The sequence below is a fragment of the Chlamydotis macqueenii genome, chromosome 12 (assembly GCF_036417535.1).
Source record: "Chlamydotis macqueenii isolate bChlMac1 chromosome 12, bChlMac1.mat, whole genome shotgun sequence".
Lineage (NCBI taxonomy): Eukaryota > Metazoa > Chordata > Aves > Otidiformes > Otididae > Chlamydotis > Chlamydotis macqueenii.
In genome coordinates, this window is record NC_141567.1 from 20268218 (window position 1) to 20292575 (window position 24358).

General features: G+C 38.6%; 1 protein-coding gene across 2 annotated transcripts in view; it reads left to right on the plus strand.

The window, feature by feature from the left end:
- OTUD7A (OTU deubiquitinase 7A) overlaps positions 1-24358 on the plus strand; it is a 130570-nt gene that overhangs the window by 12513 nt on the left and 93699 nt on the right. The gene's annotated exons all lie outside the window — the stretch shown is intronic.

Consider the following 24358-nt stretch of genomic DNA (forward strand, 5'->3'; position numbering starts at 1 on the left):
TAAGAATCCAGTGCGCTCAGGAATATTGAGTGCCTGCCTTTTCTGTGTGTTCCCACCCTTTTGGGTTTATAAGTGTTTCAGTTTAACACCTATCTTGTTTATTAAGTTTGTTTCCTGTTTTGATTCCAGAGTAAAGTAATTTAATTTCAGATTATTTCTTTTCCTGAAAATAACAAAAGTACTTGGTAGGCAACCAGTTACGCTTCATTCTTACTGCTGTGGATCTTAACATATTATAGAACTGCTCTAAATATGTGCTGTCTTATGAATCCTGTGCTTGCTAGTCATAGGGTTTACGCTGATTTGTGAATAATGATCAATCATTAAATAAATTAAAAAAAAAAAAGTTTTCAGTGCTTTCAAGAAAATTTTCAAATAAAACTGCCCAAAGAATGGGCAAATGTACTAAGAATAATAAAATCTTCTTTAGTGTTCAGGGGAGCAGGGCTTACAAGATATCTTTTTCTTATTCCAGAATGTAGTTTCTTTGTACTAATGGGTAAATTCTTCAGAGACTTTGTATCTGTTGTTGACTGCAGTGGGGATTTAATGTGTTGACGAAGAGACGCCTAGGGTGTGACGCGTTGGATTCCTGCGTCCGGCGGGACATTTATGAGGTTTTGTGTTCTGATCTCCTGATATTGCTCAAGCTATAGAACTTGGTGGTGGAGGTTCTGCTTAAAAAAAAAAAGTCTAGTTGAACTATAACATCCTCTGTCAGAAAGGCACTCACTCCTGATTTGTGGACTCTTAATTCGTTAGGTGAATAAAATAAATGTATAAAAACTATCGATTTTAGTCACATAGGTTGTACCTTTGTGGTTTAAAGAAGCTCTTTTGTATTCCCTTTCTCATGACTAAGAGTGAAGTTGAATAAACAGCCTGGGATTAGAAAATGACTAAGAGAAAAGAATTTGCTTTTATGGCAGCTGAGCTCAGGATGTCTCAACCAGTAAGTTTGTGCACGTTTTAGAATTATCATGACCTAAACCAGACAAAATATGCATACTATATTTGTAAAAGTGATCATAGAATGTGAGATGTATGAGTATCTATATACTTCTTTTGATAGAATTTGCTTTCCATCTATTTGCATTTTATAAATTTGTCCTGTGACAAAAGCTCCTGTTGACTTCTACTAACTACTGAGACCCCAGATAGCTTTGGAGGCCTGCACGTATAAATCGGATTACAGAATCAAGGCCAAGATGGAGAAGCTGCTGATGCTGTTGTACAAACTGGCACTTAAAGGATTTTATATGTCCAGAATTACATAGTGTCCAGTGCAGAAAGTATTTGGGTAAGAAGTCTTCTTTCTTAGCATTGTAAGCTACGACAGTTGTTGAATTTCGTGCTCAGCTTCTGAGTTTATACGCAATCACTGAAGATGAGTATCTGCCTTAAATAAAGGAGTAGGTCATTAATCTTTTGCGGCTGTTCATGCAATCTTTGCAGATACAGAAGCCTTGAGGATAGAATAATTCCAATAGCAGAGCCTGGTAGCTCTTGTGTGTCAGTGGCGTGTTAACCGGGAGAGAATGACAGTATATTAATAAACATGTGTGCTTCCAAGCGGAATTGTCACCAATCTGTTTAAAATAGTTGCCTTTCTCAGATCCTTGCTGTTAATGAAATTACCCCCTAAGATTTTGTGTATCTGAAAAGATGCAATAACAGTGCCAGAAACAAAACTAATATGCCATGGGAGCTTTCCTAATGAAATTAATATGGCATTTATAACCTTTTTAGAGAGGCTTTTCACCAATTACAGCATAAAATGAACTCCCAAGAGACTAAGATGCTCTTTTTTTTTGCATGAGCTTTTATACTTCTGCCTGCTTCCTTTCATGATTCATGACATGGAAATCATGAAATAAAATGTAATTCTTTGATACTCTTCTATTGATTCATAACTATTTTATTATTAATTGTGAACTTCAATTTTAGCTTAGTGTTTCATTTTTTAATTTGGTAGGCTGCATTTTTCCATGAGATAGCAGCAACTAGCAGTACGAAATTAATTTTTCTTTTGAAATTATTTTCCATTTTCTATCAAAATGCTTTTGTGATTGCAATGCAAATCTTCAATTTGAGACCTGCAGTTATAAGGTTGAATTATGTAAATGTTTTGTAGTTTGGGGGAGTTTGATTTCTTCTTTTCCTGGTTTTGTTTTGTAAATGGTCAATAAAATGTGGGTAAACTTTGGCAAATAGCCAGTAGTCTTCATAAGGTATGGCACAGTGTGCTGAGGAGAGGGGAACTGAGTGTCACAGCTGTCAAAGGTGAGACACAGTTAAAACCAGTGTCCAGAGGAGCTACATACTGGGGTTTATTTAAGAACTAGCAAGATTTAGGCTTTTATCACACTTGGTTCATTTTGCATGCCCGCTCACCTGCTCTGCTGCCGGCACTGCTTCACTAGCTCTTGACTTCCCTTCCCAGCAGGGAGGTCACTGCTGGTTGGGGAAAGCTGGGTGGAAAGCTGTGTTGGTTTGAGCTGTGCAGCTGCTGTAGTTAGAAATCTTGGACGTCGCTGGCCAGAGTCCCTGCGCATCCCCTGGCATTCATCTCTGTGCATCTCCGATCTCTAGGGCTTTCCCTCGCTTCCAGAGTCTTTTCTCCAGCCATGATCTTTCCTGCCTTCTTTTCTGACCCCTTCTTCTTTCTGACACTACTTCTACTTTCTGGGAACCCTTCTTTTTGGTACCCAAATTCCTATTTTCCTCAATCTAAATAGTCAGTGTGCAGAAATACAATGTGTGAGCAGCCTTTTAATTGCAAATTCTGCCTCTGTATTAATTGGAGGATTCAGAGTGTGACCCTTCTGTTTAGTCCAGGTGTTTCCAAGCAGCCTGTACAGATTGCAGCAAGCAAATACTAGTCTTCTGCTTGAGAGTTCAAAATTCCATTTCAGACGTTCACCCACAGATGCACATATGCCCAATTACCTGCTGCCTGTTAGCTTTTGCAATTGAAGCTGCAATTTTCATTATGACAGCAATTAATGTGCTTATACCAAAAGCTATGTTTGGGGCCATTAGGAAAACCTTCCTTCACCTTGGCATAGCCTCTGATCTTGACTAACGTGAATACCTAGCTTTTGCATCTTTCTTAGAGGAGCTGAATTTCTAAGATTACTTGGTAGGGAAGGAATCCAAATTGGTGCTGAAGCAGGAGGGACAGCATATGGCTGTTAGTTTACATCTCGTATGGCAATTTCAGGGTTTACTCTCTTTGGAGGTCTCATATAACGTGAGATTTTTGCTGATGACCTTTTCTTTGGTGCTTCCTAGGTGGTTAATGTGAGGGTGGCCCTTGGCTGGACTGGGGAAGGGTCACATTTCCCCTCGCTATTCAGAGCTGGCAGTCCGGCTGGCTGGTGTGTCATGGCTGGAGGTAGCTGACCTCAGGAAGAGAAAGCATTTTGGGGGGTTCAAGGCCCAAAAACATTGCTTGTGCTCATTCCAGAACTCTTTTCTATGATTAAAATGCTTGTATATTTGAAGTAAATATAGATGGATTTTATTATATTGCGTTGTTGAAGCAACACAGTGCTTTCTCTGGTTATTATTTCTGCATTTTGGGATATGTAGAGGAGAAAACATTTGGAATATGAAGAACAGTTTCAGAAATGAGGAAACGTCTTTATTTTCTTATGCCATATACCCTTCAAGGAGCAGATACTAATCTCTTGCTCTTTCCTTGCACTGTTTCTGCAACTTCTGGTTATGCTGATTTATTTTGAATCAGTGGTTTGTCTGCACCTTCAGTGTTCCCAAGAGAAAACAATATGGAGTCTGATTGTTTCTTCTGTTGGTTTAGCATCCTTTCTGCTGCTGAGTATCAAATTTTATTGAGAATATTTCAGCCAGCTCCAACAAACATGCTGCTGACTGAAACCAAAGGAGTAGTTGCGAAATGTACGCTTACCATGGTGCAGATCAAAAGCACCTCTGCTCTTTGAGTTGGAAAGAAATTAATTCACAAAGTGTGTGTGTGTGTATATATATATATATATATATATATATATATATTAATTTAATTGGTTAGAGAAGAGGAGTCAGGGATCCTTGGAGAAGTAAAATACTGCCCTTCATGCGAAGATAAAACACATATTCTAGACCGTATTTGTGGCAAAGAAGGATGTTTGCACAGGAGTTTATACGCTGTTAGGATAGAATATGCATATGCACACAGATGTGTATATATATGTATTACTATGCACATTACAGACCTCTGTGTGTGCATGTAGATCTAGAACAGGATAGCTTGCCGTTGCCAGTGTTCAGCGTAAGCTTTTCTCCGTAGGCCCTTCCTTTCTCTTCCAGCTGCCTGTCCTGAGCTTGCAGCATGGAATGCAGTGGGAATGTAGCATATAGGGAAGTTCTGGCACTGATGACTTCCCAAGGGGAGGAGATCTGGGAGGCAGTGAAATTTTTAGGGAGTGAATGATGCAGGGCTTTTTTAAGGTGTTCAGTGTGGATTTTCTTTGCGGGTTATTTTTTCTTCTTTTTTTTTTAATTACATGCACAAAAGCACAATATACTTCTAGAAGCATTGCTGTGTTCTAGTATGAGTGCTGTAATAATTTTCCAATTTCTCCCCAAAATCTCACACCATTTTTCATGTGAGATACTTTCAGTGTGGATTACCAGACAGCCGAGCAACATATGGGCTATTTAGGGTTTCAAAGAGACAGTCTCATAGCTGTTAGCAAAATGCAGCTTTAGCAGCTACTGTACATAGTGTATCTTGGTTGCGTAAAGCATTTAAATGCTACGTTCTAAAAAGTGTTTTGATGCCAATGAAGTTTGGTGTAAGATTCATGTACAATCTTAGAAATAAAGAAATAGCATCTGAAAGTTACAGCTGTGCTAAAATGTTTTATTGATTCATTGTTCAGTCACAGGAAAGCGGAAAATTGTGGGATATAGCAGTAGCTTCTCTAGACTACTGCTTCGGTTAAGATGAGAGAATGTGTTTACAGTAGCTGCTTACTAATAGTGAGTTGAGTCTTTCTAGATGTTTTGCATGATTTAGTGCATTAAGCAAAGTGCTTGATGAAAATCAAGACCCATCATTTTACATTTTCAATAGAAGCTTCTTTCTGTCATCCTAGAAAGACAAAGAAACTGACCTACATCTAACTATCCCTACTTGCTTTTTCATAAGGTGATGGGGTAGGGCCTTTGCATAATACAAGCATGGTGCACTCAAGCTGGTTTTGGTTTTGTTTGGGTTTTTTTTGTTTGATTTTTTTTTTTCCTCCCCCATTGAGGAGGTTTTTTTTTTTCACTATGGGGGAAATAAATTTCTTGAGAAGCATGATGGCTGTTGAAGTTACAGAACCTGTATACTTAAAACGGTGACTTTTGTATTCTTGTGGATAGGGGAATATGTTGTTTAATATAAAGATCATTAGCAGCAAGGATTGACAATTGACTAGAAAACCCCGTGTCATTATTTTGTCATATATATGACCTGGGATGAAAATAACCTCACAGTTGCAAGATATGATTGAGTTGTCACACTTAGTCTCTGTTTCAGCAAGACATTGAGTGTCATCTATAAAACTGTGTGCTGTTTCTTGTAGCAAACCTGGCACTGGAAGGGGAATTAGGTTCCTGCTGAGTGGTTATGTGGTTAGTGGCTTATCATCCACGATCTCTTATTATTAAAATGTTTCCTGCCTGATAAAGAATATTTGTAAAGTGATATTATGATAATCACCATCTTGACTGGTACATCAGGTGCTGAAGTGCAGACATGGAATGCGAACAGCACATCTCTGCTCAGCTTGAGCTAACGAGTCAGGTGCTGCAGCCAGGATATACAATAGCTCCACATCTTCCGACAGCAGGTGAAACACACAGGGAGCCAGTGGATTGCGTTTTGATGTGCGTAGCAGAAACAGGATAGAAATGATGTCTCCAGTAGATTTCTCACCTAATCATGGATGGCATCTTTTTATTCTGTCTCTGAGACTCTTTCTTTCTTGTTCTGTATTTTGTGATTATTCTAAAAATTTCTCAAAAGACTGAGAGGAGGGTAAAAAACAAAACTTTAAAATAAAATTATTTTCCACCCTTTGAAACTGGTATTAACCTGTCTGCATCTTCCAGCAGCAGCAGTTCTAGAACTTCTAATCATTCTCAGCTGAAGTTTACTGAATTTTTGGAGTATTAGCGCTCAGATTCTGAATTGTACCTTATTCTTCCCTTAATAGATTACTTAACTGGGGAAAATTGATGCATGGAGTACAGAAAATGATTATATGTTAATCCTGTGCCCTTAAACTTAGAACATGAGTTCTATATATAAACTCTTAGTGATTTGATTTTTTCACACAACTGAGTAACTATACTGTCTCTTAAATTAACGGGAAGATACAGCTGGTTGACCCCTTAGACACCTAAATTTAGACTTTGGACTCTCATTTAGAGTGTTGAGTTTGAAAGATTTGGACTGGAACCCAAGAGCTTCACCCTGTCCCTACTTCCATTACTGTTGTCTCTCTGAGCTTCTCCCTCCCGCTGAAATCAATAGTGCTTCTTCTGTCTTGAGGTGTTCTCCAGTTGCTTTATTCTTTTTTCACTCATTTTGTTTCAGAAGCTATGTATGTTGCAGTTCCTTTTATTAAAAGCAAAATGTGAATCAGACGTGGAATGCAGAGAGTTTCTTTTATAACCAGAAATTTACAACTGAGTGCTGTAGGAGAAGCTCACTGTGGGTCTCTATTGAGCTGTGCCAAAATTTTCAATGATAAAACACATTAATAGGTAAAGCTTGTGGGAAAAATGGGAAAGGGAAAATATGAATGGGACGTTTTGAGTGTAACTGAAAATCCGTAGGAATTCTTCCTTTTAATTCAGGCAAACTAAAGCAATGTATTTGCTTTCATTATTTTAATTTTAAAAGTTATTCTCTCAAGTGAAATGTTCTTTTTTTTTTTTTGGAACTTGTTTATGAAATCTGAGTCCTGACTAACGGATTTATTGTGTGATGACCATTGCCCAGTCTTGGAAGGAAATAGGTCAAAGAGCTGCAACTGGGTCTGAGGGGACACTGCGTAAAAGCCATTAAAGTCTTCAAAATCAACCAAGCTGTAAAACTGAACTGATAAACCTCTTTCGATGGGGCAGTTTATTAGATATGCATCAAACTGGATGTTACTGAAGGGAATTTGAGGTAAAGACCTGAACAATGTCTGATAGAAGTAAGATGTGAAGATCTTTGTATTAAAAAGAACATGGTTAATAAAAATTAAGCATATAATATTGCATATATTATTGCTGATATTCTCCAAAATTTTGAAATTATGCAAAGAAAGATTGCTTGTTAGGTTTGGTTTGGAGTTAACTTTTGTTCCTATCGTTGCCTAGATTGTAAAGTAAAAGTTACAGTATGTAGTGAATCTTTCAGATTTCATAATCAAGAAAACATCTTCAAACAGAAGAGGAGTTTATTCCGAGGAGAGGCTGACAGGCAGAAATACTTGTGTTTTGGAGGGGAAAATAGTCTTTGTACTCTGTTTTACCTGATAGCTCAGCACAGTTGCGTATTCAACCTGTTAACTGCAATTCAGCATTGGCAATCGGATCCAGCACATTCTGTGCTGGAATGTATTGAAATCAGATCAATGCGGCTTTATAGGAAAGCAGTAGTCAACTGTATAGCCAAAAGCAGGCTGCAGGCTACCAGCCAACTTTCTGGGTTGGGGTATACTGCAGCCACATCCTGGAATTCCAGAATATGTTACGGATGCTAATCTATGATAGTGTTTCTAGTATAGCACCAAAATAGTGTTTGAAGTGTCACTGTATTCCTTTAATCACTATCCTTTACTGTCAGCAGCTCAGCGGAATTCAGCTTTGGGCCAGGCAGTGACAGCTAGAAACCATTTATATCAGCTTTGTGGAGAGCAGCTATCACGAAGCATTCTTTTATTTTTATGTGTAATTTGGGAAGAGGGTAGTGTTATTTTCTAGTGCTGTGGAGAAAGTAATATACATTTCACAAAGCATTTCTGTTTGACGTTTCAATGTATGCAAGAGCAAATGTCTGCAAAATCTGCCACCCCCAACATCCCCAAAGCCATAAACAAGCTCAGGAGCCCTGGTCCTCTCAGAAATCTCTGTTACTGATACAGACTTTTTTATGTTGTACATACCAAAGGCTGAACAACAATTCTACATGGTCGTTAAGGTATAAAATGCAGAGATAGAAGTATGTGACGTTTCATGAGCCTTCTCTTGGGCAAGGCCCCCAGAATCAAGCAGCGGTCTTGTATCAGAAAAATGAACGTGTAAGCGAGCGTATCGCTGCAGGCCTGTAGGCGTGTTCTGATAAGCACAATCACTATGCCTTTCCTCAATCCTTAGAGGAGTAGGATGGAAAAACTGCTCGCAGTTCATGAGGAATAAAAGCTTTCTTATGTATTTTGTCTTTTGGGTGGATACATGAAGACCAGGTTTGAGTAGTTTGTTGTTTTTCAGCAGCCCAGATTACATGATCTGAAAGAATTTCAACTAATGAGAACATAAGATGTTTGAATTGATTGGTGTGTCTTTACTTTAGGAAGAGCTGTTGAGTTTGATGAGATGTCTTTCTGGAAAACAATCAGCTTTGATATAGGAGATTCCATATAATGGAGAATGAATCTGATCATTAAGGCTCAGAGTTTCAAATGCTGTGGGCTAAAGTGAGAATTCAATTCAACAGGTATCTAAATGAAAAAATCTCTAAATCAAAGCAACTACAAGCTGTGAACTTAACTCCTGTATCTTGTACTGTAACTTTCTGAAAGGATGCCATACAAAAAGAGTGGTAAAATATATTTGTGACAATGGGAAGCAGATACTTCAAATGTAGAAGTGTAAATGTATGGTTGAACACTTTTTACATCTCCTTTTCTATAGGTTTCAAAATCTTTCATAGGTTTTAAAACTAAGTTCTTGCTTCGTACGTCACCCAGTTAATTTTAAAATTAATTTTATTATTCAAACAAGAATGATATTGTGATATGACAGTTTGGGCTGGGAGTTTGAGACTGAAAATGCAGTAAATTCTATCTAGTATCTATAGAGCAATCTGTGCAACTGGGTAGTTAAAGATGGTGTACAAATTTGATAATTAAGTGATAACAGACTTATTTTGCTAAAAAGATTGCTCATCTGTCAGAAATTATTACCTTATTTTTTTTTCCTGGTACACATACACATTTTGTCTCCAGTGTTTGGGGGTGGTTTTGCTGTGGGTGTCTGAGGATGTGGTTTTGATTGATGAGCTAAGCTGGTTTTTCAGGTACTGAAGCAAATAAATATTGATGCAATACTCCAGAAATGGCTGTTTCTGAAGAGAGAGGCAGAGAGAGATGCTGCTCCTGCCGAGTGCCCCTGCTCTCTGACTACAGGGTTTGCTTTAGCTCGGGAGCTGCTGTTGAGAAACCACATACAGCTTTCCACTGCTGGATCTGCACTTGTCATTGCCTCTCTGAGCTACAGCTGTGGTTACTGAAAGATGTACTTAACACCAAAGCAAAAATACTGAGCTTTGGAGGCTTTTAAATGTCATCTTTTAGCAAGGAAAGGAATTTAGCAACTTAGTACCTAGTGAAATATTTATATCGCTGCAGGAGCTCTTAATGTATTTTATTAAATTGATTTAGTAGCTGTTGTGTTTCAAGAAGTTCTTCTATCTGTTTCCTTTTCCAGGAATTCAGTAGAGGATTTCCTATAAATAATAAAATTATTTCTGGTAACTTTCATGTAATTTGACATGTACTTCTCCCCTTCCCTGCTGTTTTGCTTTCTGCACCTCAGAAGGATTATCTGTCTTCTCAATAGTCTGATTGATTGAACAAAGACCAAGAGGCTTTTGGGACTGTATGTTGACAGCTTGGTTTGCCAGCTTATCTTCCAGGAATATTTACATCTCTGGCATGTATTCTCTGATTCTGTATGAATTACTGGTTCACCAAGGCAGCAATGTTATTTGTTTCTCTAGCTATTTTTAGTGTTAATTTTAGAAGGTATTTTCTTATCTTCAAGCTTGAAACATATTTTGGTGGGTGATCTCTCTCTAAATGCAAAAGCAGGAAGAATTAGAACATGGCAAAGAAGGTTGCTGTAGCACGGTGTGTTGTTTTGTAGAATTTCCAAGTCCAAACAGCTTTTGACATGCCTGCTTCCTGAAGTTGAGGGAAAAAGTCTTCTGTTGAGGGGTTAAATAACTTAATGCTGTATGTTTCTAAGGTTTTGAACGAAGGATCAAATTAGATGTTTGAGCAGCTAGAAGACTCCTTGCTAATCCCTTTCTCACAGCCCTGGGTGTACATGTGCGCAGCCTTCTCAGTGTGCAGCCCACTTGCTCTTTACTAGGGTGAAGGACCTTATTATTTATGCAAGTTTTATCAGAGCTGGTTCTCCTTGCAGTCATTAAAATATTCATGTTTGTGGAATATTTATCACACAGTCCAACTATCATTTAAAGGAAAAGAATTTTTAAAGTCCCTCTATGAGCTATGCTCATTAAACTTAATTTGGAATACTAAAACACAAGTTCCCCTTCAGGCTTAGTGACAGTTGACTTCGCAGCTTTCCCAGCCAGCCTTGTCCACTCTTAGAGAAACAACTGATTCTGTCAGACACAGTGTGCTATACTAAATATTATATTATCTAGACTCCGGAAAAATCCCATTGAACTTAAGTGTTCACTTTACTAAACGGTTGCCTGCTTGCAAAAAATCTTGTCACTTCTATAGTGTCTGTGGTGTCACTTAGAGTAGCAGCTATTTGCCCCATCAAAACCAGTAAGAAAGACCTCTGCAAAAGGGGCGTAAGCTGCTGTGCCTTTTGTCTTGTTGATACCCAGAGCACTTGGTTTTCTTTTCTCTGTAGTCTGTATCTCTGCTCTTTTGCTTTATCCGTGATTTTTTTTTGTTTGTTTTTATTTGCTAGCATTCTTGAACTTCTAATTCTTTTCAGCTTGAAAGGTCTTGAGAAATCAATGGGATAGACAAAGTGTTTCTAGGTGAAACAGATAATTGGTTTCACTAGTTTGTTGGGGTTTTTTGTTTTGTTGTTTGTTTGGGGTGGGTTTTTTTGTTTTGTTTTGGTTTTTTTTATTTGTTTTTGTTTTGTTTTTTTTGTTTTGTTAAGGGGGTGATGCTGTAAAGGGTAGCCCAGAATAGCTGATAGTTGCAGCCCAGTGTTTTGGAGTGAACTCAGACTGGCTGGTATAGGGCCTCCCTCTTAGATGTATATACAGTGTCAGGGTCTTCAGGGAGTGAGATTCTCCTTCTGCTCTTGTCCTTTGTTTGGATTTGAAAGCCAAGTAACTTGCAGAGCCATAGTATCTTATTCACACCTTCTGCGTGCCAGAGCCTTTATTTGAAAGATCAGTATTACAGCAGTGGTACACTTGTACAAAGCCCTTTGCCTCTGACACTGAAGTGTCTCTTCTAATGAGCTCTGAAGTTCTTCAGAGAAGTGGCCAGGAGATACTAGATTCTGAAGAAGGAATCAGTGATTCTCTTCTTTGCAGAAAATGGTGAATAAAACATCTAGGTTGATTTTGTGAGATGGAAGGATGAATGTCCACTAGGATGCAACTATGACAACAACTAGAATATAGCGGGGTTTTATCGTTGCCATTTTGACTTCAGACAAAGAAAGAAAACCATACTGGGATCCAATTCATTGTTTGCTGGGTGCCATGCCAATGAAGAGATTAATCCTGTTTGGATGTAAAACACATTAACGGTACCCCACTGTTGGGTTACCTGCTGTTATCGATAGTTCCCATACACATCATTCTAAATAAGACAAACTTTATAGGGGCTTGGTAGAATCCTTTTTGAGACCTAAATATCAAGACACAGATTTTTCATGCAATTTCATTGGGTTTTGTTCTAATAACACAATGAAAACTAGTTTATTGTAGTTCCAGAACATACTTGCTGATGAAAATTCATCTTACATTTCTATCAGTTCGAGTGAAAAAGGCATTCCCTGTTATCCACACAACATCGTAGACTGTTCTGTTGTTCTGTAATGAATAGGTGAAAGGCTGCAATTTATATGTTTTTACAATAAGCAAACAGTAGAAAAATCCATACTTCAAGAGCTACATTAGCAGAAAGTGATGGTTGGAAATCCAAGGGCTGAGAACCTAAGAAGTGATAAAAGAGCATTTATGTGTAGTGTCATAGCTCAGTGCCTTGCATGTACTTATTACAGTGCAACACTTAGTAGGTCCCAGTTTCAAGGTTATAACTTAAGCATTTCTGATACCTCTGAAAAGAGTGTCCCCGGAAGATTTTCCTATTTCTAACAGTGATTTTGAAGATTAATCGACTTTCTGTTTAAGAGTTCCTCTTCCATTTCACTAGATGTGTTTGTTCTGTTTTGCAGATATCGTTTGTAAGTTTTGCCTGTTGTGCTGGCTTAAATAGGGAGCCACTTCTCAGAACTGTGAGATTTGTTTTGGAAAGGTCTGTGTGAGATCAGAGGTTGTGAAGGCTCATGCCCCATCCTTACCAAGAGCCATGCAAGCGTGAGGGATGGTATTCTGCAGTTTGGACAGGTCCATGGTTACAACTGACATGTTCTCCCATCAGCCTCAGGCTGCTCTTGATGAATGAAAGAGAAGTCATACCTTCTTAGGAGATGCACTTCCTGACAAAGAAAATGTCTTAAAATAAAAATCTATTTCAATGCCTGACAGTCCACAGGTTAAAACAGGAAAGGTGAACATGTAACTCCATTTAATGGTGTCCTCGGCTCTGGGCATGCAAACTGGCATTGAGCACTTCCGAAGGAAAAAGAAGTGGCAGTGACTGGCAAGCGTGAGGACTGGGGTCCTTGTTCTGAATGCCCGGTGTTCTGTACTGGCATGTTTAATCCTGCTGGCTGCTTGCAACGCCCAGCTATTACTGTATCGGGCTGTAAAAGTGTGTTTTTAAAACCGAAGGGTAAATCTGTTATTACTTGTTTTTTGAGAGCAGGTTTTCAGTGCAGTAGGAGCAGTGATCTGCATATATGTGAGATGAGATCTTCTTACAAGACAAGCTTTCCAAAACTCAAACTATTTACTTTATGAGAGAGAAGGATAAGAGGAGATTTAATTATTGTCTGAAATTACCAGAACAGAGAAAAAGACTTTTGATAGTAGGAGTATATTTTAAAGTCTGGCACAGGGATGGTATAATGAGATCCATGGCTTGGAAACTGGAGCTAGACAAAGCGGACCGGAAGCAAGTTCCCCGAAGTTTCAGAGGCAGGTCTAATTCACTGCCTGAAATCTGTGGGTTTTCCATCAGCGGAGGTCTTTAACTTGGTGCTGATTGTCTTCCTGAAATTATGTAGCTCAAATGAAAGTCATGGCCTTGATACAGAGATGACAGAATGAATTTCTTTGACTTGTCTTGTGCAGGAGCTAGACGATCAGGGTCCCTGAATTACACTATTGTTCTCTGAGTTGCTTCTACGAATGACTTCAATATTATTCTGAAACTTATAAGAGAATAAATAAGCAATAGTCAGGACAAATCTAATTGGTTGTACTCTAACTTTGAAAATGCCTTGCTTAATTTTTCCCTTTGTTACAAAACTATGATGAATCTTTTATTAATAATTTTCCTAAAATGTGGAATTTTCTGAAGGAATTTAAATAGTCAGAATGAAAAAAATTATTTTTGCTTGTCCAAAAAATAACAGAAACTACTTGGTCGTTGTAAGAAGAATGCAGCAAAAGGGGAGGAAAAAAATCTCCAGACCCAAGCACCAGTAAAAACCTTTCTGTTACTGTTTTTTTTTTTTTTTTGTTGTTGTTTTTTTTTTTTTTTAAATAGTCCAGGGAGCTGAAGAAGCAGTAAATATTTCAGTTTATTTTTTATAAATACAGTTACAGTTCAACTGTAACTTTAATTGTTCTGGGCCACGTTCAGCGAAATTTCAAAGTAACCATTACTTGTCAGTTCAGGTTAAAAAAGGCAATTATTTGACCATGTTTTCAGTGTGGATTCAATGCAGCTCCCTTGTTATGATTTTTAGAATTACAGATCTTAAAAACTGAAAAAAACAGTTTTGCTGTTTTGTAGAAACTCAGTAAAGGACAAAAGCATTCTCAGTATTCATATCATTCAGTGTGACTAGCTGGATGAAGAAGGAAATTTGTGGACATTTTTTTCAGAGATCTTTAACAGTATGAATGTGTGCATGTTACAAAGCATAAGGAACTCTCCTGCAAGGCAGTTCATCTGGATAAAAACCTGTGACCTCTGTAAGCCTATGACAGGACCTGTTACAGGCTTCTGTTGTGTGTCTCTCTGGTAATTGTTCACCCCTTTTCTTTTTTTCTTCATTTTTGTGTAGCACAGTATAACAATTTTACCACTTGTGTGTTTCACCTTCCTTTTTCAAAATGGCCAGTTCTGGCTGTAACTGAAGAAGACCAAAGAAAGAAGAAAAATCCCTTTCTGTCCCATGCATTTGAAAAAAAAATTATAAAAATCTATAGGAATATACTAATACTTATTTGCTTTATATGTATACATGCTTATAAATATACTTGCTTTTCCAAAGAGCTCATGGTTCTAGTATCATGTGAGCGACTGTTGCTAAATTCTTGACCTAAATCTGGATACAATGGGAAAATATCCCAGTTCTGTATCATGCAGCTGATGTATGTCCATTACGTGTTTTGCACCTTGCTACCATCTGTCCGCTGGCGTGCTGCATGGATACAGTAAGAGGGGAAAATGCCAGTAAACTGCCAGCAGCATACAGCAGGTGACGGTGGTTTTCTGATCCACAGAATGGCATCGGGTGCTCCTAGACTTGCCGAAGATCGTCTGAGCCTTTTTTCATTTGATGGTGTATTCGGTTTTTAAATCTGTTACAATAGCTAAACATTGTTTTAAATGGAATTTAAGGAATCTAGAGATTCTAGAGAATCTAGAAAGAAAAATGGAGACATTAGTAGAGAATTAGTAGAGAATTGATTAGGTTATATAGAGCTATATATAAAGCATATTATGCTAATTGTCTGGTTTTAAAAAACAGTTCAAGGGTCAGCTGAGATCATTGCTGAAAACCTTATTCCATCAGGGCTCTTCCATAGGAAATCTTATGTGCTCACAAGCAGTCAGCTCTACTTCGTGCTATCTGACTGAGGAACTTCACTATCAACTACGCCTTTTTTGTTAGGTTTTCATGTGATATGCTAAGCCAACAGAAGGACATGCAGGGTTGAGGACAATTCCATTCTAATTTTTTTTGTTTCTATTATTTTCTGCTTAGTTGTTCAATATGACTTATTTCCCTTGTTGCAGCATATACATCTTTAATGGTGGGTTCAGCTTAGCTGCCTAGTGGCTGATCAGCAGTTTTCATAACCTGCTCTGGATGGCCAGTCCAAGTCTGGTAGCACTGCAGTATTTTTGAGTATGAGCACTCACAGCCCTCAGCCAGGTCTGGTAACGCCTGCAAGGTCAAGAGCAGCACTGCTCAGGTAGGTTCTGAGTCTGCAAGCTGTTCTGTTTGGCTGTGATTGTCTGTGCATTTGGAGTAGTCCATGGGGGACAGGATTACCAGTGGAGTAAATCCTGGCCTTCTCTGAGTACAACTCTCTACGTTATTACTATTTGCTATCTGTATTCATTCAGGGGCAAATGTCTTCATTGAGCTGTCAGACAGTTCTTTGCTATTTCAGGTTTGGAAATTATTTTAAAACCTTTACTTGTTAGGAAAGCGAACTGAGATGCTAAATGTGCATAAAAGGATGAAGGCGCACGTGCAAGGTTGGGTTGTAAACACCTTGCTTAGCTTCTCTGGTGGAAGTACATAAGGATTCAGCAAAAATCCTGTTTCAGGTTAGATTGTTAGTTTCTTTCTGCTCATCTGGAGACATTCATATATTCTAGGAAAGAACCAATTAAATTTTAGTTGACTTTCAGGCATCTCCTCAAGGTTTGTTGATAAGATAGGACCCTTGCTTTGTTCAGTTACAATAGTGGGAGTCAGTGGTTTGGTGTCTCTCCTGGTCTAATGTGATTCATAATGTTTAGTTTGCCCCTATAAACAGATCATAGGATAGGTTTTGTGGTTTTGATGTCTCAGATCACACAGTAAAGGAAGAAATGTTTTCTTTTTACCGTGACATTGACAGTGTTCGTAAAGTCCGTGGTATGCAGAGGTACACAAAACCTTAAAGCTAATCTACACAGAAATTCCTCGTAAAAGACGGTAGAGATTTTTTTTCCCTCCTTCTCTGGCAAGAAGTGACTTCCTGTGGTTAAGAAATGTTCTTATAAGGGAAATGGAGATAATCTGAACAGGGAGCTCACTCTTTTTTTTTTTTCTTTTTTGGAATGTGTTAATTAATATCTGCTTCAGCAATAAAAAACCATTTGTCTAGAGTGAGAATTTCCAAAGGATCAGGAGAATATTGACTGCATTGCATCATTTATTTTTTGAGAGTGAAGCTATGCAGGAAGAACGGTTTTATTTTCTGCTTGTTGGTGAACACACAAAGGCTTTGAAGTTCTAGGTAAATTAAAACCCAACAAAAGCAGCATTGTAATGTATCAGATTTTGCCACCTCTGTTCTGCAGACTCAAGTCCCTGCAGAGACACTTCTTCCCTCCTGCAGCCAATCTCAGGATGACCAATTCTCATAAAGTTCAGCCTCTACCTAAAAAGGGCTTCATGTCCCATTTCAGAGATTTGGTCTCCGGGATATTGTGGGTTTGTGTGTCTGGCAGCTGTGTGAGGTTGGTTCTTGTCCGGGTGCTTTGTGCAGCCTTTGGATGATTGCCTGGGAATTCCTGTAGTGGCTCTAATCAGGCCGTGGGACATTCAGTTGAAGTCACAGTTCCTCTGGAGCTCCAGAGGCACAGAAATCCTAGCTGTTTTGACAGCGTGTGTTCGGATCAGATGTACCGCGTTTGTGCAATAGCAGTGATTTGCACATGGCTGATAAATCCAGCTTGCCTGAGACGCGGAACTTTGCGTCCCATCTGACCTGAATACTGGGTTTGGTTTCGTATCAGGAAAATCCTAAATGGCAATGTAAGACATAATTAAAGGTTTCTTCTCATATTCAATTCCCAATACAGCAGCTTCTAGAGAAATGGAAATAATGTCCTGATTTGCTTCCTTGAGTTTTTATAGTGATTCTTGTTCTTTTTTAACTGCTTTGTAAACACAGGGTTTTGTACGTTTGTCTGGTTGGGATTTTTAAAGCTTTAGGTGTGGCAGTGTTCTGTAAAAACACAAGTAAGTAGGAATTGATGAGGCAATGGTCACAAACTGAAACGCAGGAGATGCCGTCTGCACATCAGGAAGCATTTTGTCAGTGTGACAAAGCAGGGTGACCCAAGCACTGGCACAGGTTCCCCAGAGAGGGCAAAAGATGGAGGTGGTCCTGGACATTTGGCCATAGAGGGGGTGGGCAGGGTGACCTCCAGAGCTTCCTGCTGACCTCAGCCATTTTGCGATGCTGATTCTGGGAAATGATTTGATTATGAGCCCTCCCCTAAGGCACTCTCCATTTGCCCCCCTTAAAAACGCTTTACCCTGTACCAGGTTGAAGATCAGGGCTCGGTTTGCCAGGCACTGGTATTGCTTTGTCACACGGGAAGTCTTTTTTTAAAACGGCATTGCAGGCTCTTTTGTGCTACTTGGTGTAGTAGTACTGTAACTCTGAAATACTTCAGTTGCACTGGGTTTACTCTAGCCTATAGCTTAATTCACTTCCAGTTGCAAGCCCCACTGTATTATCTGACTGATAAAATTGGGTCTCTTTTTTCCTGTGCAGCCCAGTGTCCTTCTACTAAGTAACACAGTTGCTTAGCTGGGGATTTTAGGCAATTTTTTTTTTTTTTTTTTTTTTTTCCCTTGACTTGAACAGCTTTTCACTTCTGCGGGATCACCATCTTTCTATTGCATGCTAGGCCCTGTGTGCTCTGAATGCACGTTCGTTTTGTTCATGCGTAAAGATGCTCTGCCAGGATCATTATGGACCACCTTTGTCTTTCCTGGAAGGAGGATCTGTTTTGCTGAAGTTTACAAATGATACATAAGTTAATTCTTCATTAGTCAACAGACAGTGTAAAAGGTTAGTCTTCTAACTACAGGATTAGTTTTCTGTCATTGAACAGATAGTTGATGAAACTTTGGTAGATGAACTTTGGGAATGCTTTGTTCTTGAGCAGAATTCAGTCACTTATATTCAGGGTAAAGATTTTTTTTTCTTTTTCTTTCTTTCTCTAAATTATGGTAATGTCTGTGTTATCAGGCAAAAGTAGTTTTATATCACGCTTTCTATTCTTTCTAAACAGCCCATATCTCCAACGATCTTGCTTATACTATGCATTTCAGACAGAAAGGGTGACAAAATGAAATCTTCAGCAAATTGAAATGCAAAAAAAAAAGCTTAAATACTTGTTTTTAAAGCTAATATATGGCATCATACTCAATGTAGTTTCTGGTAGATTTCTGCTATTGGCCAAGTTATGTTGAAAAGTTGAGCTTGCTTAGATTAGTGGTTTTGAATCATCTCGATCTGAACTTCTACCAGTTTTCAGGGGTCTTTTGTTCTGTGATTTGGCCTTTATACAGCAGTTCATAGCTCGTTACATTGCCTGTCTCTGCAGCAGGTGCCCGTGTTTTGCAATGTTGTATTTGGTTATGTGCAGGGCTTCATTGATACAGTCTCAGGCACTTCACCAGTGCATCTGTAAAGGACTCATTCACCTGATGGGAATTACACACATGTTGAGTGCTGCTGGCAAGGGAGCAAACCTGCATGGGATCCAGTTCAAGATACCTGGCAGTGCCCTCTTTCTCCACGCTGCCAATGGGACAGGTGACAGATTCATCTGAGCCACTGTGAAGAGCTGGGGAAGGTGTGACGTGGTGTTAGAAACTCTTACCTTTTGTCATCTCCACCTTTGTCACAGGATACTTTCTCTTTTTGTCTGTTAAAAAGAAAAAAAAATTCTCAGGCTCTTGCAGATTGAATAGAGGCACGAAATCAATGGTGGTGGAAGGCTTTTAAAATGAAATGGAGCATAATTCCCTTACAATATACTTTATGGGTTATTAAAACTTTTTCTAGTTGCATTTTATTATATAGTGCTTAATGCATGTGACATAAACTAAAAAGAGATACATGTCTTCATTTGTAATTTGACTTCTTTCTACCAGAGAAAGAAGAGAAAAACTGATAAATTGCTAAGTTTAGAGGGGGAAGAGGCTTGATGGATAATAAGGAATGTCCTCTAGAAAATTTCTTACTGGTTTCTGCAGTAGATGCTACCTTAACACACACACATTTTTTAGAGGCAAGCAAGCTAATGAACCAAAAATGGTGTACTTAAGATAGTTTTTATTCTGTTTGGTTTTTTTTCAAATTAATGTGTCTTAAATTTTATTAGAAATTAATAAAGCAAGGGCCATTTATTATAGACAAGTTTCCAATCTCCCATTCTAAAATTGTGGAATTTCTTTTCTCTTCCTTTTGCTAAAACATCTGGGGCTCAGTGGAATAAGCCTATGGATAAGCTAAACAAAATGTTACATTTCTGTATTGTCAGACGTCTGTCAGCTGCTAGTAAGAAGAATGTTAAATAAATCCTTTGGGCTCTAACTCTGTGGCTTATAGTAGGGTTAATGACTGATGTATATCAAGTTCTGTATTTTGAATTGGCAGCTTATCCCAAATGAAAAAAAAATCATTAGTGATGTTAGTGAAGACACCTATTTATCTATAGGTGAAAGTATGTATATTTATATCTATATAAATATATCAATAATATACAGACACAGAGATTACATAGATGCAGCATAGATGTAATATGCCTATACATTACATGGAGATTATATACACATACAATACCTGTGTGCATTACAACGTGTACACAACGTTTTCAGTCCATAAAAACACATACTTGTGTTGTTTATATTTATAATACCTCTTTTCTAATGTATTTGATTTCTAGTTATTAAAATGTTTGCTCATTTCTTTGCATATTACTTGGTAAGCTGCTCAAAAATAATAGCAGATGCAGAGGGATTGTGCTCTTTTTTTTTTTTTATTAATGGGAAGGACAGCTGGCAAATAAAAATCGTCCGGGATTGCAGTAGGCAATTCAGCTCTACAGAATCACATTTTTCTTCTTGTCTACATTTTATTAAAAACTGTATTTGTGGAAAATATTTATCTGACTTCAACTAAGGAGTATATGAGATGGACAACAAAAGAAATATGTGATAATCTTATGTACATGACTATCTAGCATGACACTTAGTTTTTTTCAGTCTACGGCAAGTTTAGGTGATTCGTAAAGTTACCTTCCTTAAACCTTGCAAAAGATGTAATTCAGCGAAGACAACAAAAAAAAAATCTAGAAATTGGAGTATCTGACATACTGCTATTTTCTCTTTATTAATTTCTCCTGGTAGTTTAAGATGTGGAAGAAGAGAAGAAGAGGTGGGATAGGGGGGTTGTTTGGTTAATAGATTGGTGGGTTTGATGCTGGCCTTTTTTTTAAGATGAGTTTTCATACCAGTTACTATGTGGATGTATCTTTGTGTGCTATGCAGCAGGGCAGATTGAAGAAATCTTTTAGCAGAAAAACTTACACAATATACTGCGTCTATACTGGTAGGTTTCAGTAACATGATATTTGTCAGTAAGTTTTACGGTATTTTCTGTGTGTAAATAAATTTTCTTTAGTATAATCTGTTGACGTTTGTTTCTAGATGATAAGGCTGTGTAAGAACTCACTCTGTGGAAAAAATGTTTTTCCCCTGATGGCAGGATATGGCAGTACAAATAAGAACTAGAGGTATTACAGTATGTTTTGTGTTTGGGATTCAAAGATAGCTGTGGCTAGCTTCAGAGCGGAGTGTAGATGTCTCCAGCCTAGACGTTGTGTCCCAGGGGATCAGCTAGATGGGGAATTCCAGGGCTGGATTAAGTGAATCAACTTCTCTTCAATTGTTCTGTTAAATTCTTTTTAAGATTAGTATGATTATTCCTATTTTACAGGTGTAGAAGCTGATACAGAAAAGTGAAGTTACTTAGGTAAGTTTGTAGGAGTCTTCTGAAACATGTGTATGGACTCGTGCAGACTGGAAAGCGGAGAGGACCAAGGCTGTTAATTTAACTGCAGTGTGAGCGTCTGTGCGGCCAGAGCATCAACTCAGCATCTCCCTGTGCCGTCAGGCAGGCAAACGTCTTCATAATCATCTGGGTCGGCTCTGTGTGTGGATAAATATCTGCTACGCTTAAAATACAGCTATTATTTGAACAGTGTGTGTTCCAGTGTGTAAATTTGTGACCCACTTTACAGTGTTTAGATGTGTCTTTGGTAGATTCCTGAGATTTCTCCTTCTCCCTCTCCACTTTCTTAAGTAAAGCTTTGACTTTGCCTGTGATAGCTGGAAACATTGAGAGGAAGGAGTGGGGAGAGAGAGGGAGAGATCTGAGGCAAGTGGTGTTTGGTGTCCCACTGAAAGGCAAGCTGACTCCTCATGTGTCGGGATGTACAAGCAGGAGCAGAAGAATAGAGAAGTGTGTGAGCAAAGGTAAAGAACTGTCATTGCCCTCCACCACTGAATAGGCAGAGTGGTCTGATGTCATTGTGACAATAGGAACAAAAAAACCCCAGAGATGCTAGGCGTGATTACATCAGTTCAGAAAATTGGCTTTGCCTTCCTCTTTGCACTACCAGCTTTGATGCAAAAGATGATGTAATGCAAGCATGCTTAACAAAAGTGCAAAACAGCCATGTCGTATTTTTTCAGCTTCAGAGAGGATTCTTTGTTTTTGAAGGCAGTGGTGATTTTGCCACTCATTTCACTAAGTACCTTTAGTAACAGTTGAGTAGGTGACATTCAGCTGGGCTGGCAGAGACACATTTCCATCGTTTGGTGCTGCTTCTAGCACAATCCACAGCTGAATTAGAAATTTTAACTTCTTCATCCTCTTTTATGTGTACACAGGAACTTGAATAGAGAAGAATGGAAGTCCTGCATTATTTTAATGCATAGAAATGTGTGAATATATTTCCTTTTTTTTTGTTGTTGTTGAACTTCCTGCTTGTTCTGCCGGTGTGTATGAGAAGTTGAATGGGTCCCGTTAAGAATGCTTGTTGAAGGAGGGTTCCCAGTTAGGAACACCTAGACTGGCCGATACTGGAATGTCTGCTATTTATCTTTTGCAACTTGCTTCAGGAACACAGGTTAAAAAAAAAGGTGCATTATTGCACAACTTTTTACAAAATGAGAGCTTGAATCTGTTTTGATGTAGGTTAATGACACATTAATATATATAATTAAGTTATCTTCCAGTTTACTAAACATTTGTTTGTGTTGCAAAATTTTTAGACTGTCTCTGTTAATGGTAGCTATCAAGATAAGATTAGTTATCCTGTATGTTGAATCTGAATTTCGTACTTTACCAGTATAGTTTGGGAAGTGTTTAGAATGTTGTTTTCGCAAGTGCTGAGGTGGTGTATACTGAATAACGCTTGTCATAAAAGTGAACCATAAAGGATGTTGTGAAGAGAATATCCATTTAGCACATGGGAAACGGCAGTAACTGTTCTCCATTATTGTAAGCTGTTTGTTTAGTATAATGACAAATGTGGAGGAGCACGGTCAATCTTGGAGAGGAACTCAGCGTTCTGAAAAAGTGAATGCACGCTGGCTCATTTTGCCCCCAAAACCTACAAACCTGTAAGCATAAACCATCGGTTTGTCATACTTGTCTGAATTGTTGGGCGTTTCTCCTTTAAAACTCTGCCTTGCCTGCTTTTGAAAGAGTAGAGTTAGGCTGTTTAAAATTTTGTTTCTTAGGCTATAAAAACAGTAAGTACCTTCTGTTAATATTGTGCTAAAATCATCAGGCAGTTGTGTCGTTTACAATAAGAAATAGTTTTGTGATGTAGTTCATTCTCAAATTAGAAAAAAAACCCAGCTGCCCACAAAAGGTGATGGGGTTAGAAATTTATAGCTTTCCAAAGTATATAGGAAAGTTATATTTAAAAAAAAAAAAAAAAAAAAAACCAACAACAACAAAAAAAAAGGGCAGCGGGAGGGGAAGAAGCAAGCATTCAGATTTCCGTGGAAGCTCTGTCTGTGTGGAGTACAGCAGCTGCGCTGCACGCTCCCGGCTCAGGATGACCTCAGTCCTGAACGAGACAGCCTGTTCCGGGTGCAGGTGTGATCACTGAATTATTTGTTCTGTGTTGGTGTCAGCCACTCGCAGTGAGGTATTCTGGGTAAAAGTTGTATCCTGAATCAAGTGAATTGGAATATTTGGTATTCTGGTGTTCACGATGTGACTTCCTGCCGTTGCAGAAATAGTTTATTTGATTCTGTTGAGTTCCGTTAGTTAAATAGGGCGGGCGAGAGGAAGTGGCTCCAGGAACACCTCCTGAATACATCAGGCAGGCAGAAGGGCAGGATTGCACTGAAGATGGTGCAGGACATAAAAGATAGTTTTGACAGTTGGTTTGTGATCTTTTTGGAGAAGTTTGTATATGCTCTTTGAATTGGAAACTTTAAGTTTCTTCTCCGCGCTTCATGACAAGTAGAGCTGAAAAATGCTGACTTCTAACTCATGCATATCCAGTCAGCCCTGCTTTGAATGGGACTGTTCTTGTGAACCTGTCAGGGGTTAGCTAACCCACCTTTAATCACGGCGGTCTTTGCCAGGTGTCAGTATTTATTTTTGTCCCGTGTGCCTTTTATCTCTTACCAGCTTATTAAGTTTTATAGAAAGATCCTGTTCCTTCATTTGTTTTTGGTGTAGACTGCCAGAGAGTAGGACTCTATGTACTGAAACGTGTCTGCTTTTCTCACACTTGTTTCCAACCAAACAAGTCCAGTCAGATTATGAGCTAGTCAGCTTCTCAAACACGTGTAGGATGTAGGCTTTTCAGTGTCTTGGAAGAATCAGCACAGATCTAGAACCCACAAAAGCTAGTCCTTCTAGACGGATGAGCGAGTTTTCTCCAGATAATTAATAAGAAATGCAATGTCTTCTTTTGCAACCATTAGAGAGAGAACTACTTACTCGCCATAAAACATATGACTTCAACAGCTAAGCCCACCTAACTCTTTTAGAAGGTTCTCCCTTTTATCACCTGAAGTGCGATAAAGGGATATAGTGTTCCAGATGAGCTGTAATCCTTTGAGGATTGCAGCGAATGGTGGCAATAGTATTCCTCTGCGTTTGAGATCTGTCTTCCATGGATATGCTAACTGTAAAAACACAGTAGTGGCAGGACTGTTGGCTTTGTGAGGCATAGAGCATTGTATAGAAATGTGTTTGAGAATTTGA